Here is a 22852-nt window from a genome sequence, read left to right on the forward strand (position 1 = left end):
CGATATCGCTATATCAATTTATCAGATTCTTGAGTCAGATTTTATTATTCTAACTTTATATTATATTTTTTCATTGAAAGTTTTTGAATTGTTTACATTCTTATTTCACAAGGTGTGTGTAGATTCTACCCTCCACAGACTTCATGTGTAAGATTACACTAGCTATGTTGTTGTTGTTATTGCCATTCAATTTTTATATATCACCTAGAAAAAAAATAAAGTAAGCCCTCTTGAAAAAGTTTGGCTTTAGGCCCCCAAACGATTCTGAAAAAAGAGAAATGGAAGTGAGAGTTCATTGTTAAGTAGAAAAGTGACTAAACAGGTTAGAAAGGGAACGCCATTACATCAAAGAATGAGCTTTGTCGGATTATGGTAACAAATTATTTCGACCATTGAGCATAAAAGAAGATCGGGGAACTCGTTTGGATGAATTGAAAAGAAGATTTGAAGAGCTTGTATATAAGGGGTGAATATGCAGAAGAAAAACAAGCCTTAGCAACATTGCTAATACTAACATACACATAAAAACAGTACTGGTTCCTCCTTTCACCATGTTTCTGGATTGTATCTGGAAGTTTTTCTAGTTTGAATTTAGGATCGAATGACACTAACAAACTAATAAAGGTACAAAGTGAATTATTGTATCACTGATTCAATAAAAAGTTCAGAGTTATATAGTGATAAAAAGGGCAATCCGGTGCATTTAAACTCCCGCTATGCGCAGGGTCCGGAGAAGGGCTATATAGTGATACAATATGAATTTTAAAAAGTTGTATCAGTGACACAATGCAAATTTCAAAACTATTACTACATTCAATAATTAGCCAAACTATCGCTATTGTTTGATAACTAGGTGTCAAAGTGCCTCTATTTGTGAAAATTCCTCTTATAAGTACCCTTATAGACCCATACCATAGATAAATTCTCCGTAAAGCCTCATATTGTCTGTTGCCAAAGTCCTAAAGCTGATTATATTTTTGATGGAATTAATTGTAGTATCATGGTGATTTCAGTCAATTCCTATTAAACAGAGCTAAACTGGCTATTCTATATTAGTATAACAATGTCATCTACCCTGAGTTGATACCAGTAGGAGAAGAACTATCTAATCTCTATAAATTTTACATTAAAACTGCAAACCCAGCAACATTAATCTAAAGTGCCACCAAAAGGCTCAAAAACTGTGTTCTACCTCTGACCAGAAAAGACAATCTGTACACTGGGAAACAAAAGGCGACAATAAAACAGAACCAAACCAACGCCTGACATGTAAATCTGGTAACCAAAGGTTAGCAAACTTGCAGCAAACACACGATGCAGGGTGCAGTAACCTTGAAATTTTGACCTGCAATGATCAGTTACTTCCTTTGAGTCCACCAAAGAGGAACAACTCTGGCAATCACTCATGCTCTTGGCATCCAAAGTCGCAACATACGCTGCATCTTATAACCAATTTTAATAGCAGTCAACATTTTTGCTTCGGAGATAAAAAACGTATTCCTTGCTTTCCAAGTTCCAAGTTCTTCTTCTTCCCATCATCAAGAGCAACAGACACAACAGATGAGCCTTCAAAGACTTCTACGACTGTCCCTCTATGCCTGAAAAAGAAAGCATATTGGAAGGTCAAACTAGCACACTTCAAGGAAAGTGTGGTACAGATTTATATGAGTGCTCTTCTACAAAATTTGATATTTAAGAACCAGCAAGGAAGCCACACTAGTTAAACGCCCAAATGAAACTTCTAACCATAGACAATGTGTTCCTTTGGTTTATCCTACTATATCCTGAAGTCCCAATGCACTTCACTTGCTCTATTGATTGCCCTTTTCTCATTGCTATCATGATTACTAATCCAGAATATCACAGCACTCATTCCATTACAGTTGCATAAATTTTAAGTATGCATAGTAGTCAGCTTGACGTAACAATAAACTTACCAGATATTATCAAATGGATGATGAAATTCCACTCTCTTTCCTTTCGCATCTTTTCCCAACTTCTGCAGTACCCAGTTAGCATCCAAGAAGTGATCCATTATATTGCCTTCATACTGCTGTGATGAATTATCATCAGACCTGGTTGATGCTTTTTCTCCAAACACTGGTGCTCTCTTTCTTTTAGGCATCTGGCCCTTAACCATGCTTTTCTCCTCCTCTCCTGGAGAAGCCCAGGCATTTTGACTTTCATGGTAAGGATTCTTGAATTTGAGCCTTGGGAGAGGTTTTGGATCATTTCTTGTTGAATTAGATACTGAAGGTGTGCTATTTTTCTCGTCATTCAGGTCATCACAAGAAGTGGGCCCAGCTTCGGCATGTTTAACAGAAGCCAATTTGTTGTCCCTTGTAGCAGGAACTTCAGCTCCAGCCCTTATAACAACACTAGCGTCATTGCTTCTTTTTCCTAAGATACCAAAGGTCTTGACTGGAGGATAAGGTCCAGATCCATCGGCAAATTTTCCACCAACTTTGGCAGGGAAATGAGTAGCTTCTGAACTAACTTTCTTGATCTTTATTAAGTTACTTTCTTTACCCCTACGATTTTGACCTTTTATTTGGTCCATATCATCCACCTTATGTCCTTCAGACACAGAAACGGGAGCCAAAAGAAAAATTAGTAATGAAAACTAAAAGTATGCTCCTAAAAGCAACAAACACAAGATTATCTTCTTTCCCCACCCCCAGCATAGAAAATAAACAAGTTACAACACGTCTTACCTATTCCACCACCAAGTTTAGCTGCAGTGTCATTCCTTTCCAAGTTTTCATTCTCTCTCAGCTGAACCAGATCCTCACTACCTGATAAACAAAGTACATATAAGAACATACTTTGATAAGGTAAATAATTTTATTAATGTTGGGAAAATCTCCCATATACAAGAGGTACACCAAAAAGTGGAGAATCTACATCATATAAGAACAGGAGTATAGAGTATTGGAGCTAATTACTTGATCTAAAGAGATTTTGCTGCCTTGATCAAGCAATTTAGACATTGAACTGAAAGAATTTTAGGGAACAAAAGATGGAAGAGCGAATCCAGAAATCGAATTCGAAAAAAAATAATTAGGAAACAACAGAAGTATTGCCACCTACCCATTTCGACTGTGAGCTCATTGGTTTACAAATTAAACCAAATTTTCTAAAATTTCTAAGCATGTGTGTGGGTGGGGGAGTGTAACATCAGAAAACAATAGTACTAGTAGATCTGCTAGGGTCATTGTAAGTAGTTTCCCTCCTCTTTCCCTCGGTTTATCTTTTGAAGGTTGCCAGCATATCCTTAATGCTGAAGAATACAACATTACTAGTTTCAAAAAAAAATAAATCAGAAAACAATAATAACATGCAGCATGAACTTTAATCACTTTAGGTTATTTTATTTTTAATTTTTTGTGTGTCATTAGCAGCTTTCCGAACTCTTCAGCTGCAAGTATTCACACAGAGGACAGAATCTGAATTATTGTAGCATAGAAAATAGAGAAGGAACACCATAGCAGAACAAGAATTGGAGAGTTAAATCAGGGACAGAACAAACCTACCATTCCTAGACCAAAGAAAACCAAATATACATGTCATGTCATCTTTATTGTACTACATATATATATACATATATATTTAGATAGAGAGAGTTATATAAAAAAACTCCTCTGTTTTATGCCAAAGAGTGTATCTATTAAGACATCAAAAGCAGTTTCAGCGTCTTGAGAAAAGGGAAGAAGTCTCTGAGTAAGATGTACATAAGTACTGCTACTTTAATATTTGTCAAGATCATTAAAAGAAAAACGTTTTAAACTACTGGCTTACATTTTTACCATTGTTTAATCATTGATTAACATTGTTATGTTGAACTTTGAGGACGTGACTTGAAATCCCCCTTTGCTTTACTTTCTAGAGAATTTTCCACTTAAGTCATGAAGAAGCAAAAAAAAAAAAAGAACCAAACATCAGATCACATGATCACCAAAGCACACACTCCTCATATGCCAAATAAGCAACCAATTAACCAAGGAAAGGAGAAGAAATATGCAGTATAAGTTTACATCCACGCTAGTTTTTTATCTACAAGAAAATACATTGCAAGAACATACATTACAGATACTTTTGACTTCTACGAACAAAAAGCAACCCAAGAATCACTGCACTTTATGATATTCCTTAGCCAACTTATATGTCCTTTCTTTATAACCAAGTATATTAGAGATACCTTTGACTTCTACTATCAAAAAGCAACCCAAGAATCATGGTATTTTATGATATTCCTTAGCCAACTTATATGTCCTTTCTTTATAACCAAGAAATCCTCGAGGTCCAGTGACATAAGGTTCAAGACTGTGGGGATAATGAGCATGCCCATCTACCCTTCTTCACTTAAATATCAAGCTTTTGTTGGCAGCAGGGTTTGAACCCGCGACGTGTGCATAATCCACATATCATGCGATGCGCTCTTACCACTTAAAGCCCTAGGGCAACTTATATATGAATTCCTTACCAATCATAGAAGAAAATCTCGAAGAAATAATAATGCACAGAGGAAAACTATAATCATCTTTCTCACTGGCGGAACCTTTTGACTAGATGAGATAGCAATTTAGAAAACCGTAGCTTTTGTGTCATAAGTGATGCAAGCTAGTAGAAAAGTATATTTACAGTCATCAAACTCTATGGAGAAGCCATAGCTTATCAACAAGATTCATCCAAGTAAGAAAACGGAAAGAAAGAGGAACCCGAAGACAACATATAGAAAAAATATTTACCAATTGAAGTAGTCAAATCTTGCTCTTTCTGACAGCTTGAAGCATTGGACTTCGGGGAGCCTGCTATGTTTTTATTCTGTGAGCCCAAATGTATAAAAAGCTTTAGCCCCTTAGAGGTCTTTGGCACGCTTGTTTGAATTCCAACATCATCCCCATCCAAACGCAGAGGCTTGCTACCTTTCATTCGGACTGTCTTCTTACTCGTGTTTCCAGTAACCTCATCTATAAATTTGTGCTTTGTGACCCCTGCCTGATTAAGTGAACATATACCTTCTGTCAAGCTACCAACAGGAGAAGAAAAGCTATCCAGTTCCCCATAAGCCTGCAATTCTTCATTCTTGACATCATCAGCACTATATCCACCAGATGGAGCATCTGGATGTCCTTCATTTGGTCCAGTTAACCCCTTCTTTTTACCAGATTTCTTGTAAGAAGATTTCTTTCCATATTCCTTGCTCTTTTTGGGAGATTTGTCAACTAAACCTTTAAGAGAAAACTTCAAAGATCGACTATGTTCATTTTTTACTACAGGAGTACCATCTTCATCATCTGAAAAGGGTGAAATAGAAAACATTTCATCTTCAACTGGCAACCCAGCTTCTGCCCTCAAACTTGCGATTAAATCCCTATCAGCTACATCTCTCCTCCTCCAAAGCTCCTGAACAGCATCCTCAAGATTTATCTCCTGAGAAAATCAATAGAAAACTATCAGGATAGAGTTCTCGTTTAACTTTTCTAGTGAAATTAATCACTTCTGGAAACACACATGATAATTATCTCCGCGGCATGCTGGACATGCATACGGCAGATTTGCATCCACTTGAAGCTGCAAATATTCTTCATCGCTGCAAAGCAAATACCCATTTTCAAATTAAAAAACTTCCAATGGCGTCCCTCTCTCAAAGCTTTAGTGGGAGTACGATCAAGGCTGCATAAGTTAACAGCTTTGTATCGCACGAATGACAGGAGAACAAATTGGCAAACCACAAATATGTCAGGATATTTATATAGTGAGGGGAAGAAGAGGAGCTTTCTGGAAATTAGAACTAGCGCCTTGTCAACTGACTCGACTCTTAACAAGGCAGAATGTAGCATAAACAGCAGTCCCCAAAATGCTATTCAATCATTCAATGAAACAATAAAAGTCAATGGGGAATGATGAGACTATTCTTGAAAACACTTTCCTTGATTCGAGTTTAAGAAAGAGAAAAAAGTCTTAAGTTCTTTGTTTCTCTTGTTCAATTAAATTTTATATTTCCTCATTAATTCATTTCAATAATTATTCCAGGAAAAAATTTCATTCCGATAACTATTCCAGGATTATTCTTTTTCAAATTCTTCATTTAAGAAAGAAACGTAAATCTTCTGAATTGCTCCAAAAAAATAACTCAAACATAATAAAAGACTTCTCTACATAAGAATCAAATATAATTGATTCGTCCATTTGCCATCTCTTTCCAATTTCCAACAAATAATTCATCTAGTCAATGCAAGACTAACAAGCTGACACATTATGATATTGGTCTTTAACTGTGGTAGGTTGAAATCAACATTTGGAAAATATTTGATTACAAACAAGGGAAAAGTCATACAAACACCCTATAGTTGTTCATATAAGTCATTTACACACTGATACTTTACGGGTGACCTCCTACTCCTTATTCTTATTTTAAGTGGAACTATTACCCCCTTCTCAAGACAATACCAAATTTATGTAAAAGTGTTGTTATACACGCACCTGACACATGTATAATATATATTTTAAATGTTTTCAATTTATTAGCCATTATTTTATTTTATTTCACTTTTTCCCCTTCTTCCTTCTTTTTCTACTTCATCTTATTTGCAATTTCCATCACAGCTTTGGGTTGCACAATTAGGCAAAATCGGCATAAACAAATTAGCTAGTCCTTTGTGGCTCCAGTGATGAAATGTCACGCATCGCATTGGGGCAGTGTGGATGAAATGGAGGCTTGCCTCTGGAGTCCTATGTGATAAGAAAGTACCACCTAAACTTAAAAGTAAGTTCTACAGAATGGTGATTAGACCAACGTTGTTATAGGGAGTGGAGTGCTGGCCAATAAAGAACTCTCATGTTCAGAAGATGCATGTTGCGGAGATGAGGATGTTGAGATGGATGTGTGGACACACTAGGAGTGATGAGATTAGGAATGAGGTTATTCGAGAGAAGGTGAGAGTGGCCTCTGTGACAGACAAGATGAGAGAAGCGAGACTGAGATAGTTTGGGCATGTGCAGAGGAGGGGTGTCGACACCCCAGTTAGGAGGTGCGAGCGGCTAGATTTGGGGGTTATGCGGAGGGGTAGGGGTAGATCGAAAAAGTATTGGAGAGAGGTGATTAGACAAGATATGACGCTATTCCATATCAACGAGGATGTGACCTTAGATAGAAAGGAGTGGAGGTCGCGGATTAGGGTAGAAGGCTACTAGGGATAGAATGGTATCTTGCCGTGTGTCGATTTAGGTTGGTCGTAGGTCTAGGCGTGCCTTTATAGTTGTGTTGTTATTGCCTTTGATTATCACATTACTTTGCTATCGTTATTGTTTTTGTCTTGTAAAATTTGTATCACTTTTCATTTTTTGCCATTATGCTATATATATTGTTTTTCTCTTTTACTTGGGACTGTGACTTTTGAGTCGGGCCTTTCAAAAATAGCCTCTCTATCTCCATGAGGTAGTGGTAAGGTCTGCGTACATCCTACCCTCCCCAGACCCCACTTGTGGGATTTCACTGGGTATGTTGTTGTTGTTGTTGTTGTTTGTGGCTCCGGTGGCGACTAGATCAACGCAGTATTGCTTCAAGAGAAACTCCCATCGAAGTTCAAATATGAGATGCACCGCACACAAACAACATGACTCATAATTGAAAGGGCTTCTTAACAAGGTAGTTCTAAGATAAGATAGATAACTCCAAAAAAGATGAAAAGAAGATGCAATTTGTTTTATCTTTCCTTCTGAATCTTGCTTTCGATTTTTCAAGGTAAAGATCTGAAAAAGTTGTTTTGACTTTTGAACCATATTTTAGAAAGAGAGAATACCCATCTCGATGGAAAACATGGTGGCCGACAAACAAATTTTCAGTAGAAGAAAACTTCTGAACTTTTAAGCATTTTATTCAATATCAAATCCTAGAAAGAAAATTATTTATAGATAACAAAAGAGGAAAAGAAAATGGGGGCGGGATGTGACTAGCGGGGATGACACAGGTCTAGTGAAGTTGACCAAGAAACTGAAGGTGAAGGAAAAAGAAAATAGAAAAGGAAGAAAATACAAAAAGAATAACAAAGATATTAAGAAAACACAATTAATTAAGGAATATATTAATTAAGTGTAATTGATTATATTTAAACCAATTAGAAGATGACACGTGTATTGTTTGAACCATTTAAGATTTGAAAAAGTTGTTTTGAACCATATTTTAGAAAGAGAGAATACCCATATCGACGGAACACATGGTGGCCGGCAAACAAATTTTCCGTCGAAGAAAACTTTTGAACTTTTAAGCATTTTATTCAAAATATCAAACCCTAGAAAGAAAATTATTTACCGATAACAAAATAGGAAAAGAAAGTGGTGTGGGGAAGTGACCAGTGGGGATGGCGCAGGTCTAGTGAAATTGACCAAGAAACAGGGGGAGGAAAAAGGAAGAAAATAGAAAAAGAATAACAAAAATATTAAGAAAACACAACTAATTAAGGAATATATTAATTAAATATAATTGATTATATTTCAACCAATTGATTCATAGTGTTTTCTCCTCTTCTCATGCGCTTTCAAGAAGTTGGTTACACTTTCTTTGCCACATCACCTTTTAGGAGGATATTAGTTCCACTTCAAACAAGAGTAGGGAGTATTAGGTCACACGTAAAGCTAAGTGCGTAAATAACTTTTTGGACAACCATAGGATGTAACTTGTGACTTTTCCCAACAAACAATTATATAAATTAAGATATATATTAATTAAGTATACTAAATTATAGATCTGTAAAAATTAGGTCTAAGGCCTAATTCACACCCCAATAGCTAGCTCAAGAGGATTGTTCAAGCCTTATAAAGAGACCATCCATCACAATAAGCACCGATGTTGGACTTCTTTTATGCTTCACGCCCAGCGTTGAACATCTGGTGAGTGGGGAAATTTAATTTGGAGGCCAAAATCGAGTGAGATGGGTTCTACTCTGATACCACGTAAAGTTAGGTCTAGGGCCTAACTCACCTTTAACGAAACATTAGTTCAACTTCAACCAAGAGTGGGGAGTATTCGGTCGTCCGTAAAGTTAAGATATGTAAATGACTTTTTTGAGCAACCATGGGATGTAACTTATGACTTTTCCCTACAAACAATAATATAATTAAGGAATATATAACTACTCCTTTCACCATTATTTTCATATTTGATTTGATATGTTTTTCTTGAACCGAGGGTCTATTGGAATCCATCACTCTACCTTCATAAATCATAAAGTAGGGCTAAGGTTGCATACACTATACCCTCTTCACACCTCACTTGTGAGATTACAATGTGTATGTTGTTATTTGTTACGGGATATATTGATTAAGTATTATTAATTATATAGCAACAAATTAAGAGATGACACATGTATTGTTAGAATCATTTATAGCGTTTTCTCCTCTTCTCACACACTTTCTTTGCCATGTCACCTTTTAGGGGGATCTTAGTTCCACTTCAAACAAGAGAAGGGAGAATTAGGTCGCTCGTAAAGTTAAGGTCTGTGAATAACTTTTTTGAACAACCACGGGATGTAACTTATGACTTTCCCTACAAACGATTATATAAGTTAAGGAATATATAACTATTTCTTTTTCCATTATTTTCATACCTGATTTAATATGCTTTACTTGAGTTGAGGATCTATCAGAAACAATCTCTCTACCTTTATAAGGTAAGGGTAAGGTTGTATACCCTCTACCCTCTTCATACCTTACTTGTAAGATTACACTGGGTCTGTTGTTTGTTAAAAAATATATCAATCAAGTATATATCAATAATTAGAAAAAGATACATGTATTTTTAGAATCATTTATAGGGTTTTTTCCTCCTCTCGCACATTCAAAAGTTGGTAACTCTTTCCTTGCCACATCACCTTTTGGGGTATTAGTTCAACTTCAAACAAGAGTAAGGAGTATTAGGTCGCCCTTAAAGTTGTAGTATGTAAATAACTTTTTGGACAACAACCGGATATAACTTATGAACTTTCCTTACAAACAATTACTCCCTCTTTCCTACACATAATTACTCCCTCCGTCCCAATTTATGTGGCACCATTTGACTTGACACAGTTAAGAAAGGAAGACTTTTGAAATTTGTGGCCAACCAATTGTGTGGCTATAACTCATTTCCAATTATAAAAATGTGACATGCTTTTAGGGACAGACTAAAAAGGAAAGTGTGTCATATAAATTGGGACAGAGGAAGTACTATATAACTTAAGATTTGCAAGTACACGAATCTTAACTTCCTCCACAATTATCAACAAATTATACTAGGCAAATAATCATAAATGCCGATTGTATCTTGTTGTCTGAAATGATCTTTCATTAGTTAATCAAGATTTTGAAAGGCCCTTACCCTCTAAGGGATAACAATCTTCCTTGCTAACCATTAACCCTTTTAATGAACTCCGTTTCCATATCTGTGAACTAGTTTTAATCTTTTTCCTACCAAAAGAGGACACATCCTAAATAGTTGAAGGGTAGAGGCCTTTAGTCATAACACGGTAGCTTTGCGCCACTTGCTTTTCAACCAAGGACAATGACCAATTGTGTAAATGAATGGTTCCTCTCGTACAAGGTTCAACGTGCCTCCTTGGGACTTGACTCTGAAAATGAATTCCAGATTAGCCGATTACCTTGCCCACTGAAGCTTATCCGCCTGAAGCACTTAATTCAACTCATGTCCTGCAGGGGAAGCTACAGCCGGAAGACCTTAATTGTATAGGTACAGCCCAGAAGCTTCCTCTTTCATATTGATGAAAGCGCTAGGCACCTCTTAATAGATCAAACTTCCCCCTTGACATGAGTTCAAATAGGTACACATCCTAAAGGGAACTTTTTCTGTTTAATATATAAATAGCTGGAAGTTCCCTTTACTTTCCTTGGAGTTGTTTTGTGATCCACAAAAAAAGAAAAAATCATGCCAAATAACTTTTTATACATCATGAGTTGTTTCCTCATCACCTTCAAAGAGATTGACTTTTACCCATTGATGATGGTCACCAATAATCTGACAGTCAAATGAATTCCCCAAAGTTGGCCATATTTTTCCACTATGGTAACCGAAATTACAAAAACCCAACAGTAATTTTCTTTTTCCTTTTTCATTCATTCATGCTGCTATAGCTTAGTCTATGAAGCAATCATTCATACAATCACATCAATATACCAATGCCAATAAATCAATACACAAAAGATTTGTCATTCTCGTATAAGTTATGTCATCTACCCTGAGTTACAACCAGTAGAAGCCCGAGATTGCAGAGGTTTCTAATCTCTAGAAAATTTACATTAAAACTCTTAACAAGGCTGAATACAGCATAAACAGTAGTCCCCAAAATGTCATTCAATTATTCATCTAAACAATAAAAGTAAACGGGGAATGATGAGACTATTCTTGGAAACACTTTCCACATTTTAACATAGCAAAATCTGCTGCAACAACACCACAAAAGGTATAGGATGCTGTCAATAATAAATTTCTGATATTTAATTCCAGAACAGAAAAGTCTAGCCTAATGCACATCCACATTTGCCCCCGTGTTAAGAAATGAAATCGCACTTCATAAGAAAGGCGCCAAAGCAAAACCAATAAATTAATAATATTAACAGCAATATAGAAGGTAAACCTGATGTCATCACATTGGCAGTGCACCCAGCGCTGACAAATGTCACAGCAAACCATAGGTGTAGTTTCAGAATCTCTATAAACCTACAGTATAAAAAACAATTAATTGCATTCCCCATAGACATATGCGAAGAACAATACTCAGTTGCTTTGGAACGGCAATGAAAGCAAAAGGCATCCCATAATAATAGCAAACAAATTAGCAACCTCACATGAGTAAACCACCATAGCACAAAGAACCTCATTGTAAGATTAATCAAAGAGAAGCTCAGATTATAAAAACCACCATAATATCTACCTTCAAACAAACATGACAGTAGTTTCCCTTCACAAATAATCTTCCACAAGCATCACAACAAGTGTATCCTAAAAACCACCTGCCATAGATCAAGCTATCAATAGTTCAGAAGCTATAGGATATGCAATGCCTTAAATGATTTTCACATATCACAGGCAGCACACAACACTAATTGATGCAACTATTGAAATAATTTGTATTTCGAATTTCGAAAAGACGTTAGTGCGGAAAATTAACTGTGCTACGGGCAAGCCCAAACTAGAGAGTTGAGTTAAATGCTTTCAAAGCCCTTACAATAATATATAACATAAACCAAAAGGAACTCCTACATGATGCTCCTTTGTGAAGGTACAGAAAAACACAGAAAAGTACATGAATAAGCAGTTTAACTAAATTGGAGTTAATTAGAGTGTTCAGTTAACATTTATAGCAAAACTTGAATCCAAGAGAATGTCCACTACCTGCTCATGGCCCCATACTACGTACCTCACACTCAGTCCGTTTCCTGGAACATTAGAACAACAGCTGTGACACTTCGTGTGTTTGGGGCATAAATAAGGTTCACTGCTAACATTCTGCACATCCCAAAAATGACTAAGTACAATCTACTATTATCATTACACAGAACTAGAAGAGTAAGAGACGAGAATCCACCTTGTGTGGAGGCTGAATACAGTAACAGTGATAAGCTGCATCACACCTTTTGCAATACATGAACTTTTTTGGATCTCCAGTTCTTTGACAGCGCTAGACCAAACAAGGAGCATACAGTCAGTATATATGAGCAATATAGTAAGCATAAGAACATGAGTTGAACAATAACATAGACATCAAATAGCCAAAAATGCAAGAATCACTAGAGAATGATGCACAATGCACGTCCAATTATCAAGCAGAAGAGTTGCTTTATGCAAAAGATTAAAACAACCAAACAGCAGCCAATAGTTTCATTTAAAACAAACAAATAGCAGCCAATAGTTTCAATTATAATCCTACTCGATAGGGATACTTCCAGTAGTTTTTTTAAAGATCTTTCCAAATTAATATGTTTGATTATCAATATTTGAGCAGAAACTGCGCTTCATGTGATGCTACCTCAAATAGATCAGCAACCTACCTTGCAATTTAACAGGAGCATATAGAAGCCATTATCAGTAACATTCTTGACCATCAACCACTCAAAAAGAAAAGAAAGACTGACCATGCAACATATGCAGCAACACCTTCAATTTGTATGATATAAGACAATTCAGTTTTTGCAGTCACTCAGACAACAAAATTAATGATTCAACGAGCACCATCCTTTGACACCTTCTACCACTTCCGTCAATATTTCAAAAACCTTTCACATCCCCAAATCCAGTTTTGATGCAAGCTAGTGATGCCGAGTTAGGGGTTATTGCTTCACCTATGATATACACGCTTTGGGAAGACTTGATACAGACAAGATGAGACAGAAATTGTTTTTGACGAAGCACAGGAAATTTATTTGAAAACTTCAATATATGGAAAAGGGAGTAAAAAGAGTAGGGTTTTTTTCTTCTTCTTTTTTTTTGATATATGGGTACTAGGATTCCTCTCTACAATTAAGTGTTGTTTGACATGTTTGTCTTTTTATTTCAAGTATATAACACTTCTTCTTTTACTATTGTTTTTCTGTAAAAAAAAAAATTATCAAGTAAACATATTTTTATTCCTAAACATGGCCAAGTTTGCCGTATACATGGGATATATCAAAAGATAAAGAATCTACAAAAAGATATGATTCTCTACAAACTCCACCCACTCATCTAAAAAACAAGGGACTTTTTGTTCACACCAAAAGAAAATAAGGGAACTGAGACTAATCCTTAATTGAGAGATACTCGACTCTAGAGCTTCAAAAGATCTCTCATTTCTCTATCATAAAACTACCCACATTAAAGCAAGTGGAACCACGTTCCAAGCCCTTCATCTTCTTTTCCTTCTCCTTCTCTTCCAACTGAACATCAAATCTTTCACAGTTTTTGGCATTGCCTACAAAGTGCCAAACTACCCAAACATATCCCACCATAGCCTCATGGTTAGCCCGCAATGTAAGAGAAGATTATCCACATCCTCACCTACATCCTTACACATGTAACACCAACTGACGCAGATAACAGACACCTTCCTCGGCACCCTTGAGATCTACAATGCATTACATGAAAAAGTCATCTCCTCTCTAATAAATAGTTTTACATGAAAAGACTTCACAGAGAACAGTCCATTATTCCAAACCCCACTTGCAAACATTGAAATTATCAATCGGATTGACTTTTCTATGTAGTAAGGCTCGAGTTATGTATTTCCTTAAAATTTCTTTTTCTTTTTCTTTCTTCAAAGACAACGCTCTCTGTATGCAAGTCCCCATCTTCAATTGTTGCTGATTTTGAGCATCTTTTTGTTTCTCTTTCAACTCTATGTATAGTTACTAAAGCAATTTAATATGAAATTGAATGCTGCAAATGAATTCTTCCTATAGTTGATTAATTCTTTTTATAGTCAATTTATTGAGAATCTAAAATCAATGTTGCTATTAACCATCATTATTGTGTGACCTTGTTGAAATTTATTTTCATTCCATTTCAGTTTAGGTATTGAGTCTACATATTGTCATTATTGTTTAACAGGTACTGAAAATAATAATGTTAATCGCTATTTGATCTTATAAGTAATAAACACATATATTTAGGTAATTTCATATGTTTGATGAATCACGTGCTGCTTGTTGCTTTTGATTAAAGCTTTGAAGACCTTATCGCTTTTTTTGCAATTTTCATATTTTAAAGTACTGCTCAAATCCTACCAGTATCCCAACTTACAAGGCTATTTTTCTATCCCCCAAAGAAATGTCAATAGTAAAACCTAGATGCAAGTCTTGTGGTGCCACCGAGGGAGTAACAAAGGAAAGATAAAAGGCTAAAGGCTGGTTGGTTCTAACATTTTGTTTGATTTGGTTTGGTTATCCATTGGTTAGACGGATTAAACTACCTCATTCGAAACAATCTGAATGTTAACTGTGAAACAAAAACTAAAATTGAAGTCTTCCTCAGACCAAAAAAAAGAAAGATTGAAGTCACCAAAGAACACAAGGACAAAAGACCGAAAAAGGAAGCGGGAGAAACAGAGGGGGAAACAAAAACCAAAAAGAAAATCTAATCTGATTCAGCAACACCTTGCAAACTGAACATGATAAAATTTACACCATAATAAGTGAAACATGGAAGTGATGGAACTATAGTGACTCATTTCACATTAAATGACTTCTTTTTAAATAATTGTGGCGCCCTGACTAGCTTTCGCGCACTTCGACTAATTCCACAAGGTACCTTTCACCAGCACAATTACCAGGTAACTATGTCTACCAAGCCATGAAAACATCTAGTGTCATTAAATAACTTCTTACAACCAAGGATTGGGGTATAAACGTGGGTTTATCATTATAAGCTATTATTTCTTGCAACCTTTTTGGCTTTGACATGGTGCATATTTGAGTTGGGTCCACTTGATCTAGCGGAAAGTAGTGGTCCCTATTTTTTACAAGATAAATGGTAGTTGATATGGGAAGTGTATGATAAGTGACTAATGGATTTGCGAATAAGTGGGGCCATGGGTCAAATTTTACCTATTTTTCCATCTTCATCTACTGTCATACACCATACACATACTGAGGGATCCATTTGAGAGCATTCACTTAATAGCAATATATTTGTTCTCAATTGACTGTCCATGAAGACAGAGATGTTGAAAAAACCTCTTTCTATATTTATGACACCCACCTTAGTCGGGATCTATTTTTTCGAATCAATGTACCTTACCCAAGATTTGTGTGTCAAAACTGACATGGACGACCTCTCATAGGGCTACGCAGCAGGCTAGAACCTAAAACGCCAAACTATGAAAACCTTGAGTCGTTACATATGGCTGGCAAAGAAAATTAGAACATCAGTCGATATCTCCAATAAATTTATTTTTTCCATTTTGTTAGGTAATAAAGGCAATGTCTAGTCAAATTAGCTTTGACCTTATTCTTCACAAAAAAAAAGCAACTCATGGTACAATTGCCACGTTATGGGAAGCTATTAAAAAGCAAAACCAACTATGTTTCATTATTTTATTGAAAAGAATCAAAAGTTTTACCTCACAAAGTCGGCATGAGGGACATGTCCAAGAACTCCAATGGAAGAGATCTGTAGGAAAGGGCACATTAGCAAAAGCATAACACTAAAAGCTGACAAATCTTGTGGCCTATAAGAGTACCTCTATGTTGACCCCAAGCTTTCAGGCAGCTTTGGTGATACTTCTTCCCGCAACTTTTGCATGACATCATTTTCCTAGCTCTTTCACCTTCTTCATTTTCACCGGAAAAACATAGCCTACACATCACTTTGACATTCAATAGAGCCTGGTCTTCTCCACCAACATCTTTCATGGAGCGCTGAAGGCAGATATTTATTTGTAAATAAAAAGATAGAATACTATCATTTAACAGTATATGATTCCAGCTCCCAACCTCCACACCCCCAAGAGAAAAAGAACAAATATCAGTAGAATGGGCAATGAAAAGGGGTCATTACATGTTCTGCTGTTGAGTGACATCTATTTGGTTGAATTTGAGGAACGAAAAAAGAAACATCGTAACCATTATTTAGAAATTAAATCCAATTGACTTCTAGACCACAGCTTTTTTGGAGCGCTAGCTGACCTTTACTTTTACGGGTCACTTGGTTGGCATGCTAATGATGCAAGGAGGAATTGTTTATATGGTGATTAATAATGATGGGATTGTTAATGCGGTGATTAATAACGAGAAGATTGTTATACATGAATTACTTACTTTAAAAGGGCATTTTTGTCTTGAGATAGTTTAATCCCCACATTGCGAATATATGTATTCCACATTTAATTCCATAAAAAATAATAAACGTTTCATACACAACTTAATGAAGGAATTATTAAATACCGCCAACCAAACTTTGTATTAGTTATACTATGATCAACTTTTTCCATGTGGCCAATAAATTACGGTATTATCTTATGCGGGGGGTTTTTGTGTTGATATTAATATTAATTATTGCAATACATCAACCAAAAAAAAAATTTGGAGCATTATATCTAAAGTTATCCACTTCGTAGAGCATTCTCACGCTCTCAAGTCATATAGCCAAATAACTTACATGTAGCCCAAAAAATAGAGATTGAAGCCTGTGACTAAAACGCATTTAACTAACAGCCTCCACTAAATGTTTTCGTCTCTCTCAAGGAAAAGGAATTTAAAAATGATCTATTACCTGAATTAAGGGTGCGTACATTCTAGGCATTTTTTATTTATTTATTTTTTGATGAAGTGATAAGAAATTTCAATGTTGGCATCAAGAAGATGCAGAATACGTAATGGTACACATATCAGGTTTTGGAAGGATAGGTGGCTGGACAATATCATTCTGATGGAGGAATTCCCAAGTCTATTTCAAATAGCATGTGAACCAAATTCTTCCATTTCTCAGAATAGGGAAAACAACACCTGGAATGTACTATTCAAAAGGAACCTACAAGACTAGGAAATCGAAGAAGTGGTCAAATTGTTTTTTAGGCAAGAAGGCCAGGTGATAAATGTCAAGGAAGCAGACAAGTTAAGGTGGGACAGTGACAAGGATGGTAAATACTCGGTGAAAGCAGGCTATGCAAACTCATATGCTCCTAATGAAGTGCTCGATAACTGGCCATGGAAGTTGATATGGAAGACTAAGCTCCCAACAAAGATCATATGCTTCAGTTTGACATCTATTCATGAAGCTTGCCTAACTCAATCTGAAATTTTCGTTTCTTAAGGTTGTCTTGAGTGAGGCAAGCTTCATGAAGAGTTGTCCAACTGAATAACCTATGAATTTCTCAATCCTATAGGAAGCACCATGAAAATTCATTCTCTTTTGAGAGAATATATCAGGACAGCCTAAATCATCTGTGTATCTTTTCTCCTCCTATAGTGGAATACTATATAAACACTTTAAGTCTAAAATGTGAATGGAGTTAAATTATCAAGTACCCTGAAAGAATTCTTGTGGACCACATAAATTCTTTTCTCCCTCAACAGAAGAAGCTCAGCATTAAAATAAAAGAAACACAACAGTGATGGCATAAAATCCACACGAAATATAAACAGACAGTGATGTGAAAACAGATCATCTCAGCAACCATGTATTACATTATCCTGACTATGATAAACAAAACAAAAGAGAATTCGATTGATTTAACAATCCTAATTTTCACATTCCCCATTCAAATTTATGAAAATCTACTTTTTTTAAAACTGCGGTTCCTAACCTCCACATCTCCAGACTCAAATCGTCTAGCGAAATCATCAGCCACCGTAGATGCAGCAGCAGCTTTCTTCTGCAAAGCAACACGCTTAGTCTGAGATGAAGCAATAGCAGCCACCTCCTCACCATCCCCTCTGCCACCACCACCCCCATCACTTACGGGCGCCTGTGGGGGCGGAGGAACGACAAGCTTGGGCACCTTAACCTGAATTGTGGCACATTGTTTGGCCTTAAGACCCCATGGGTCCTTGAGAAACTCCTCAAGCCTAGTCACATCTCCCAAGAACTCATTTTTACCCTTTGGAAAGCCAAGTGGGCAGAAGCAGATCTTTCGACTGCACCAAAAAAGGCCAAGACACTCGACTGGGTCAGAAATTCCAAAGAAAACAACAAAACACAAAACCAAGAAACCGATTTGGAATCCATCGATAAAGAGAGAGAGAGAGAGAGAAAGAGAAAGACAACAGATCCTCCATCTACACCAAAAAATCGCCAAAACTCACATCCAAAAACGCTGGATGGGTCATAAAAACCCCAGTAAACAACTTAAAACCATTAAAAAAAAATAAAAAATCATCTGGCATCCTTGGCCTAGATAAGAGAGAGTAGATAGAAGAGTGATAACGAAAAGCGAACAAGAGATAATAAACAAAATTATAAACAAATAATAAAAAATTAAAAGAATATCGTACCAGGTAATTGGGCAAGCTGTGTGAAAGGCCTGTGGGGGCGGAGGAACGGCAAGCTTGGGCACCTTAACCTGAATTGTGTCACCTTCGCTGGCCTTAAAAGGCCATGGGGCCTTGTGAAACTCCTCAAGCCCAGTCACATCTCTCAAGAACTCATTTTCATCCTTTGGAAACTCAAGTGGGCAGAAGCAGATCTTTCGACTGCACCAAAAAAGGCCAAACCACTCAACTGGGTCAGAAATTCCAAAGATAACAACAAAACACAACCAAGAAATCGATTTCGCATCCATCAATAAAAAGAGAGAAAGAGAAAGATAGCAGATCCTCCAGCTACACCAAAAAATCGTCTAACTCCACATCCAAAAACGCTAGATGGATTCTAAAAAAAACCCAGTAAACAACTTAAAACATAAAACAAAGAAACCCAGTTGGCATCCTTGGGCTGGATAAGAGAGAGTAGATAGAAGAGTGATAATAAAAAGAGAAAGAGAGAAAATAAACAAAATTATAAACAAATAATACAAAAATAAAAGAATGTAGTACCAGGTAAGTGGACAATCTGTGTGAAAGGCCATACGCGAGATAAAGATTTTTGTGTATGAGGAATTTTTGAAGAGTTTAAATTGGGGAAAAGCCCTTTGGGAGAAGAGGGAGAGAGAAAGGGGAGGGGGCGTGACTTACGATTGTGGTGGTATGGGTGTTTGGGGATACACAAGTTTTTTATAAGGTGAGACAAAATCCACATTTGGCCAATGAAATTTTCAAAATGTTGATAGAATCCATGATTGTTTGTATAGTAGTGGACAAAAGTCAAAAATTCAAAGAAGGAAAAAGTTTTTAAAAGAGGAGAAACTTTCAGAAAATACCTATGGTCACTGTGAGTAGATTTTCAAAATTTATTTGACCATAAAATTTGATCAGATTTAGAAAATCTGATTATTAAATATTGAGTTCCCACCAATTTTTGGGTTTTTTGGGACATGGATTCATCTCCGAGTTAAGTGGTCATGCAAATTGCTTCTAGTTCATAGTTACAAGTTATTGTCAGCTCTCTAAAATCTACTTGAAAGTCCAAGCAGTTACAAGGTCAGCAAAGTCCTGCTTGGAAATATATTATGAAGAAACTAAAGGAGCTCAATTTTGATGATTTTCTTGAAGCAAGGCCGGGACATAAACATGGAGTTGTAACTTGCAAGACAAAAGAAAGGAACAAGTAAAAATCAAAAGATTGATCATTGAAGAATTGAATTTTGATTCTCATTTCCTGTGAGGAAGGGAAAGTTTGAATAGCTTACATAGTTCATTGTATGAGTCATGGTCATGAAATCCAATTCTGCATTTGACACTCACGGGAACATTTGTATTTGCAGCAATTATGCACATTGCCTCAGCAACAAACTTTCCTTGTAGAACTTGTGCATATATCAGAGAAACTATACAGATAAATAATATATTTGATGTATCAAGCAAACAAATCTGAACCTTTGGATCAAGCATGAGATGCACACCAAAACATCCATGTCCAGCTACTCTGGGGCTAGGACATCCGCAACTGTTATATAACAGAGAAAGAGTATCAGTTATGGGTCTGAATAAAAGCTAGAAACTTATATTATAGATAGGAAAAGCAGAATGAACTTAATATTACTTCATCAAAGCCATATGGAGTTGCCAGTTGCGTCGTTTTTGCCAAGTTCTCCAAATTATTTCCCCCTATTTGAAGCACTATAGGATGTTGCTCAGGGCCATATGCCAAAAATCTATCCTGGTATGTTAGAAAAATAACAAAAATGTCAAATCTCACTGCAATAGAAACACACAAGCATTAGTCAGTGACAAGCTGCTTCTTAAAGGTCCAAGTCACAAGCGCAATAACATATCAGTACAAGAAAGTTCCTTTTGGAGATCTACCCAGGTTACAATAATATATCATCTAGGTCCCCTTCTTTGCCACATATTTTACACCAAAGAAATAAATATTCCTTTACTAGGAATCTGACTGGGAAAAGGGTCTTAGTTTAGGGAAATGAAGATGACCAACCAATTTGGTTAACTCGATCCTTGAAAGACAACCCAAAGATTCTATAGTAATTGAAATAAAAATAGTACGATTCATCGATTTAGTAAATTAAATGCAAATGTCAGGTGCCATCTATAGAAGTGTTAACTGTAAGCTTCTCTTTGTAGAAGGTTCAGTTTACATCATGTAGAAAGTATGCATATAACCACAGAGACATACATCCACTATTTCCTTTTATCATGAAAATTGGGGTTGGCAGCAAGAGGATCAAGACTAAAGTATGTAAATTTTGACTATTTCACCGTCTCATGACTTAAAATGAATGGGCAAATTAAAATCATAGGATGTTTTGATTTAAGCACATTCAGTGAAAAATGTAACCGGTACACTTCGAGTTAAATTATCGTAGACGAGTTTGAATCCTCTGTAATTGAGAGCCTTTACATACTAAATAGCACAGTAAATGTTCATCTCTTTCTCATTTATTTTTGTCTAGAATAAGAACAAAGGACTAACTCGCATGATTCTCTTCTTTTTGCTTAGCTCTACTTATCAGTAAGAAACAAAAAGGTACTCGAGGCCGCCATGGTGGGCACTGAGGGGATTGGTGGTGGAATGGAGAAGTCCAGGGAAAGGTAGAAGCAAAGAAGCAGGCATATGTAAAGTTGGTAGATAGCAAGGATGATGAAGAGAAGCGAACGAACAGGAAAAAGTATAAGATGGCGAATAAGGAGGCGAAGATGGCAGTTTCGGCGGCTAAAACGGCAGCCTTTGAACGCCTTTATGCAGAACTAGAGGAAAAAGGCGGGGATAAGAAGCTATTTAAGCTTGCCAAGGCGAGAGAGAGGAAGGCACGCGACTTGGATCAAGTGAAGTACATCAAGGACGAGGATGGTCAAGTACTGGTACAGGAATCCCGCATTAGACAGAGATGGCAGTCATACTTTCACGAACTCTTGAATGAAGGAGGGGCCAGAGACTTTGTGTTGGAAGACTTGAAGCACTTGGATAGGCGTCGCGACTTTGGGTATTGTAGGAGAATAAAGGTTGAGGAGGTTAAGGGAGTTGTTCGTAGGATAAGCAGGGGAAAAGCGACTGGACCTGACGAGATCCCTGGGGAATTTTGGAAGAATGCAGGTAGGGTAGGATTGGAGTGGCTGACTGCGCTGTTTAATGTCATTTTTAGGACATCGAAGATGCCGGAAGAATGGAGGTGGAGTACAATCATTCCCGTGTACAAGAACAAGGGAGACATTCAAAGCTGCACCAACTATAGAGGTATCAAGCTGCTAAGTCACACTATGAAAGTGTGGGAAAGGGTGATAGAAATGAGGGTGAGGAGTAGTGTGTCTATTTCAGAGAACCAGTTTGGATTCATGCCGGGGCGCTCGACTACAGAAGCCATTCATATTTTAAGGAGATTGGTGGAGCAGTATAGGGAGCGAAAAAGGGACTTACACATGATATTCATTGACCTAGAAAAGGCCTATGACAAAGTTCCAAGAGAGGTCCTATGGAGATGCTTGGAGGCGAAATGTATATCTGTGGCGTACATTGGAGTGGTTAAAGACATGTATGATGGAGCTAAGACCAGGGTAAGGACGGTAGGAGGGGACTCGGAGCACTTTCCTGTTATGATGGGGTTGCACCAGGGATCGACTCTTAGCCCGTTTCTATTCGCCCTGGTGATGGATCAATTGACAAGACAAATACAAGGTGAGGTGCCTTGGTGTATGTTGTTCGCGGATGACATAGTCCTGATTGACGAGACTCACAACGGAGTTAACGACAAACTGGAGGGCTGGAGACAGACGTTGGAGTCTAAAGGATTTAAATTGAGTAGGACCAAGACAAAATACTTGGAGTGCAGTTTCA

General features: G+C 36.8%; 1 pseudogene; it reads right to left on the reverse strand.

Moving 5' to 3' along the window:
* Positions 1-1102: 1102 nt before the first annotated feature.
* LOC129886975 (uncharacterized) lies at positions 1103-19819 on the reverse strand (annotated as a pseudogene).
* Positions 19820-22852: the final 3033 nt, after the last annotated feature.

This window comes from Solanum dulcamara, chromosome 4 (genome assembly GCF_947179165.1).
Source record: "Solanum dulcamara chromosome 4, daSolDulc1.2, whole genome shotgun sequence".
Taxonomy (NCBI): Eukaryota; Viridiplantae; Streptophyta; class Magnoliopsida; order Solanales; family Solanaceae; genus Solanum; species Solanum dulcamara.